We start from the raw sequence: 7,222 nt of genomic DNA on the forward strand, positions 1-7,222 counted from the left end.
GTATTGGTTCCAGGAGTAGAATTTAGTGATTCATCACTTACATATAACACCCAGTGCTCATCCCAACAAGTGCCCTCCTTAATGCACTTCATCCAGTTAGCCCTTTCCCTCATCCACCTCCCCTCCAGCAACCCTCAGCTTGTTCTCTGTATTTAAGAGCCTCCTCTGACATAGTAGCTTTATTTTTTCTCCAAGTTTTGTTTAGTTTCAGGTGTAGAATTTAATGGTTCATCACTTACATACAACATCCACTGCTCAACACAACAAGTGTCTTCCTTAGTACCCATCACCAGTTTAACCCATTCCATTCTCACCTCCTCTCCAGCAACCCTGATTTTTCTCCATATTTAAGATCTGTTTTATGGTTCACCTGTCGTTCGCCCTCTGTGTTCTTCTGTTTTGTTTCTTACATTCCACTTATGAGTGAAATCATATGGTATTTGCCTTCCTGTGACTGACTTATTTCACTTAGCATAATATATTCTAGCTCCATCCACATCATTGCAAATGGCGAAATCTCATTCTTTTTTAGGGCTAATATTCCATTGTATATCTATATATTGTATATCTATATTTTCTCTATCCACTTGTCAGTCCATAGACATTTGGGCTCTTTCCATAATTTGGCAATTGTTGATAACGTTACTATAAACATTGGGGTGCACGTACCCCTTCAAATCAGTACTTTTGTATTTTGTATTTTGTATTTTACTTTCTTGAGGAACCTCCATACTCTTCTCCAGAGTGGTTGCACCAGTTTTCATGCCCACCAACAGTGTAAGAGGGTTCCCCTTTCTCCATTTCTTCACCAATACCTGTGTTATTGATTTTAGCCATTCTGAATAGGGGTGAGGTGGTATATAATTGTAGTTTTGATTTATGTTTCCCTGATGATAAGTGGTGGTGAGCATCTTTTCGTGTGTCTGTTTGCCATTTGGATGTCTTCCTTGGAAAAATGTCTACTCACATCTTCTGCTCATTTTTTAATTGGATTATTGATTTGGAGGTATTGAGTTTTATGAGTTCTTTAGATATTTTGGATACTAACCCTTTACAGATATGTCATTTGCAAATATCTTCTCCCCTTCCAAAGGTTGCCTTTTTGTTTTGTTGACTATTTACCTTGTTGTGAAGAAGTTTTATATCTTCAGGAAATCCCAATAGCTTATTTTCACTTTTGCTTCCCTTGCCTCAGGAGACATATCTAGTAAGAAGTTGCTAACGTGGATCATAGAGGTTATTGCCTTTGTTCTCCTCTAATATTTTGAGGGTTTCTTGTTTCCTGTCTCTTGTTTAGGTCTTTCATCCATTTTAAATTTGTTTTTGTGTAGGGTTTAAGAGAGTGGTCCAGTTTCATTCTTTTGCATGTCACTGTACAGTTTTCCCAATACCACTTGTTGAAGAGATCTGTTTTTTCTGTAGGATATTCTTTCCTGCTTTGTAGAAGATTAGTTGACCATATAGTTGTGGGTCCAATTCTGGGTTTTCTATTCTGTTTCATTGATCTATATGTCTGTTTTTGTGCCAGTGCCATACTGTCTTCATGACTACATCTTTATAATATAGCTTGAGGTCTGGAATTGTGATGCCTCCAGCTTTGCTTTTCTTTTTCAAGATGGCCTTGGCTATTCAGAGTCTTTTGTGGTTCCATAAAACCTTTAGGATTGTTTGTCCTACCTCTGTGAAAAATGCTGATGGTACTTTGACAGGGCTTGCATTAAATGTATAGATTACTTTGGGTAGTATAGACATTTTAACAATATTTGTTCTTCCAATCCATGAGCATGGGATGGTCTTCCATTACTTTGTGTCATCTTTAATTTCCTTCTTGAGTGTTCTATAGTTTTCAAAGTACAGATATTTTACCTCTTTGGTTAGATTTATTCCTAGGTATCTTATGGTTTTTGGTGCAATTGTAAATGGGATTGATTCCTTTATTGCTCTTTCTGCTACTTCATTATTGGTGTGTAGAAATGCAACAGATTTGTGTACACTGATTTTGTATACTGCAACTTACTGAATTCATGTGTCAGCTCTAGCAAATTTTTTGGCTGGGGTCTTTCAGATTTTCTACATACAGTACAATGTCATCTGCAAATAGTGAAAGTTTGATTTCTTTCTTTGGATGCCTTTTATTTCTTTTTGTTGTCTGAAGGATTGCTCATGCATTTGTGCCTATATTCATTTTTTCTATGAACATTATTTGGTTCATGAAATGTGTCAGATAGTACATTGGGAATTAGGAAAAAGAAATCAATAGCAATTTCTGACCCCAGAAGCTTGCCTAATAATACTATCATAGACATAAACAAAAAAACCACCTTTTTTTTGTGGTTAATAACATGGAAACCTAATCTACTGGGTGTAAAGGAAAGAGGAGAGAGAAGAAGGCAAAAGGAACTTTGTGGAATAGTTGTTTTCTGAGGTACATCTTGAACAAATAGCAAATCTTAGTAATTTTGGACTTTCTGTGACCGTAATCTATCTTTCTTCCTGTCTATTTCTTTATCTCTCTTTCTTTTCTTTTCTTTTTTTTTTTTTTAATTCTGGAAATGTTCATTATATTCTTGTAGACACTTTATTACCAGTCTGAAAAAGCATATAATTATTTTAGTGTCTTACACTGAGTAATCTACCTTATTGAATTATTTCTTTAAAATTTCCTTAAATGGGTCTTTTTTTTTTTAATTTCCTCTGGTACTACATTGTTACAAATGTTCAAATTTTAAAATATCAGTTGCACAAATGGATGTCAAATCAAGTATAGTGAAAGAACAGAACCTGTTATGAGCGGCCTGACCTCTACCTAGTCCTGGAAGGCCCAGGCTAACTGTAATTAAGGTTGTATCCATATGTTGTGCTCACCTACCAATTTCCATACTTCGTTATTCAACATAAATTTCCATTTTTATGTTTCCCATATGATATTCTGAAATTTAAAAATGCACGTAATTCCATATTCTTTTTTAGATTATATGTTCTAAGCATATTATCTGTGTATCATGCAGAACATTGAATGATGCGATGCAAAACTAATATACATTACGTGCCAAGATATTTTAATTTAGTTTTACTTGTAGATGACACAGAGTATCATTTTAACATAGTAACAATTTTGGGGCGCCTGGGTGGCTCAGTTGGTTAAGCGTCTGACTTTGGCTCAGGTCACGATCTCAGGGTATGTGAGTTCGAGCCCCGCGTTGGGCTCTGTGCTGACTGCTCAGAGCCTGGAGCCTGTTTCAGATTCTGTGTCTCCCTCTCTCTCTGACCCTCCCCCGTTCATGCTCTGTCTCTCTCTGTCTCAAAAATAAATAAACGTTAAAAAAAAATAAAAAAAAAAAGATAGTAACAATTTTAAGAATGCAAGCTTCTTAAAAAATTAGGCCAATTTACTATAGAATAGTTCACATCATATAGGTAAGTGGCCTAACAGGTATTGGGCATTTCTCATATATCAGAAAACATGCCAGATGCTTTGCCAAGCTATTTTATTTTATTCTTACAAAAACAGTAGAAATATATCTACTGTCTCTGTTTTGTAAAAGAGAACTTGAGAGTTCAAGAGGTTAAACAACAAGAGAGCCAAGGTCGTGGTGCAAACTAAAGCTGTTTGGCTATAAAGCTCATAATGATTCTACTATATGAAAAATCGCCCAATTAGAAAATAAACTTTTCTAGTTAATGCGAAACTACTAAACATACTATGCATAAGTGAGAACTATTTATATTAAAATTTTTAGATTTAATAAATTGGGAATAATTGTGCAACTGTAGTGAATATCATGGGATCTTTACCTTTGTTCTGGGAAACTGTATTGTGTCTTGCAGTATCTAACAGTGTAATGGACCCTCAATAAACATTGAAGTAGAGTCCTAATTCTAACTGGCAGATATTTTCATAGAATGCCAGTTTATTTTTTATGGTAGTGATATTTCACATACTTTATACTTTAAATAATATTGACTGTGATAAAATAATTAAGGCTCTCTTTAGCCCCACTGAAGATATCTCCATCATGATCCCTGGAATTCGGAACCTGTGAATGAACTATTTTGCCTGGTTGAAGAGACATCCAGTTACAATGTTTGAGATGGAGAGATTATCCTGGGTTCTCTAGGTGGGCCTTAAATGTAATCACAGATGTTCTTATAAGCCGGGGATATGAAAAGTAAAAGGAGGGACAAGGCAATATAAGGGGAGATGTGGATTGGAGTGGTATAGTCAAGAAATCCTGGCACTCTCCGGGAGTTGCAAGAGGCAAGAATTTTCCCCTGGAAACTGCAGCAGGAACGGGGCCTATCAACAATTTGATTTTAACCCATGAAGACCCCGTCTGGACTTCTAATATTCAGAACTGTAAGAGAATAAATTCATGTTGTTTTAAGCCACTAAATTTGTGGTGATTTGATACAACAGCTATAGGAAATGAATACATATTGGAAATATGATTTAACTTCTGTTTTCTGATATTAAATATTAGATAGCCTTAAGTTAATTCAAAGTCCAAATGTTTTATTATCTTTAAAGTAGACAGGGTTGAGAGCCAAAGTAAGCTGTAATAACAAGGGGAAGTATTTATATTTAACTACTATTATGAAAGACCAATATTCTGCTGCAAGAACCAATCTCAAAGTTTGGAGGTAACTTAAATGGAACTATTTGTTGCAATAGTTATCCAGTGCATTGAAGAATTAACTGATATTTTAAAATAAAACTTGTATTCATTCATTAGAAGAGATCCAAAAAGGATCCTAGGAACTACAAACTACATATTTAATTTTTTTCTGGGATAACTTCAAGATTCTGTAAAATAATTGAATAAAAATATAATAATTGGTAGAAGTTCAACATAGTTTCATAAAATTGAATTCTTTTAAAAAACTGTAATCATTTAAAAAGGTTAATTATGTATACATTTGGTTTCTGGGATGAAATATAATTTCAATTCAAAATCTTTCTTTTGCAATGTTTCTAAAAGCTGTTTCATTAATAGAGTCACTCTATAAATGAGAAAACAAATTTTTTTCATTTGTTTTCAAAATAAAAATCTTACAGTAAGAAAGGAAATCGAGGTTGTTAGAAGTAGTCTGCTTTTCATGGAGTTGGTGAAGACACTTTAAAAGATTACTACAGTGGGGCACGTTGGTGGCTCAGTTGGTTAAGTGTCCTACTTCAGCTCAGGTCATGATCTGGCGGTTTGTGGGTTCGAGCCCTGTATTGGGCTCTGCTGACAGCTCAGAGCCTGGAGCCTGCTTCAGATTCTGTGTCTCCCTCTCTCTCTCTCTGTCCCTCCTTCTCTCTCTCTCTCCCTCTTTCTCTCTCAAGAGTAAATAAATATTTAAAAAACATAAAGACTACTACAGCATCTATAAGAAGAAATATACAGGGGAATTTTCATATTTGAAGACAAATAGTAGTGAAACACCAAGTCAATAGGTCAAAATGAAGAAAAATAATAAATAAACAAGGCAGAGTAAAACTCTACTGGACAATTCCTAAAGTGTAGGAACAAGAAAAAATTAAATAAGCTCTTTACTATAAGTGAGTTAGAATTGAGAAACACTGGAAAATGTAAGGAAAAGGAGGTTCTCAGATACATAATACCAATTTATAAGTGGAAAGAAATAAAAAAAATTAGAGAAGTGCAAAAATAAATGAACAAAAACAATAAAATCTGCAAATAATGCAATATTATTCCATATACATACACAGAATGAGCCAGAAAAAAAAAAGTCCTGTGTTTTTTAGGAAGAATATATGTATTTCCATTGACAATCTATATACCCCATTAACTTCTTATTTAATTTACTGTGGTTTGTCGTTACATTTCTGCATTGCATAGTAAGTGATTTTGAGATATATGTGTTCTTTACATGTCAAATTCAAGTCATTATATACAGGGAGCTGTTTCTTGAAAAGATTACATGACAAAACACCTCATCAATTCTCTTTAAAAATTAGGCATTAACTCAAATGGAAAGGGTTAAGCATAAAGGAAGAAAATTGGAAAAGGTTGTGCCAGAGAAGCTTCTTGACAAGCCATTCAATCATCTTCCCTATCTCTGTGGGATCATATTAAAAATAAGATCTCCAAAATCGAGAAGGGTGATTTGTATTAGGTACAAGTTTTGTTAATAAGGTTGTCATCCATTCAATACCTTCAAACAATTGTGGGGAGGTGGTTAATATTACTAAGGGGCATGAAGGCAACAATTTAGGAACTGAACATCATTCTAAGTTACTGCCCCATAACATTACAGTCAGCAGTAATGCCTTCTTTAATTTTTAAAGTATATTTATAAAATTTTATGATAAAACATATTTTTAATTACTCTGCGCCATTTAGAAATTAGCAAACAACTAAGCACACGTTCCAATCTCAAAACCTCAATCTAGTGACGATGTTAGAGTCTATTAATAAATCGACACAACTTATAATAATAATTATTGTGTTGAAATCTATATTTCTTGTCTTTCTTAAGTGGCATTGTGTTTTTATGAAAGGGGCTACAAATAAATTTGAAAACATTTAAATCACTTTTGAACACAAGTACTAATTTAGCTAATAATTATTGAGTGTTTGCCAAGTGCCAAATACCATTCTAAGCATTTAAATTCACTATACAGTTATAACTATTAAATAAGAAAACAACTAAATAACAAAAAGAGCTATTATTATCCTCTTTTCCCATTAAACAACTTAGAGACAGTAAATCATTCTCTCAAGTTCATGAAGAAATTAATTGGCAAAGCCAATGCTGAAACCCAAATCTGCCTGTCCCAAATGTTCTGCTTTTAAATACTTCATTATATAGATGTCACATTTTATTTTGTTTTTATCATCCTGCCTACATGATTTTTTACTTTAAATTGCTACCTTTCTGAAACATAAAATTCCATTGCATATAGATGAAGGCGACAGAATTGATGAACTGCCAATGAAGATTATGCCAAAAAATATTTTCTCCCGAAGAGTGTATAAATTTGTACTGCTCTTTCCTCTCTCATCAGTGTTCTCTTTGTGACCAAGGGCATAAGTTAGAAGTAGACTGCCTCATGTTATATTGAAGTTTATAGTTCTGCCCATGACTGGTGAACAATGGACATTTAATTACAATAGAGTTGGAACTCAAGACTTCAATTATATTAACATTGTGCTCTAGTCTATGGGGACTTTTTTTTAGTACAAACATTCACTACAAATGAAGAGACAAAGTGTTG

The sequence above is a fragment of the Panthera tigris genome, chromosome A1 (assembly GCF_018350195.1).
Source record: "Panthera tigris isolate Pti1 chromosome A1, P.tigris_Pti1_mat1.1, whole genome shotgun sequence".
Lineage (NCBI taxonomy): Eukaryota > Metazoa > Chordata > Mammalia > Carnivora > Felidae > Panthera > Panthera tigris.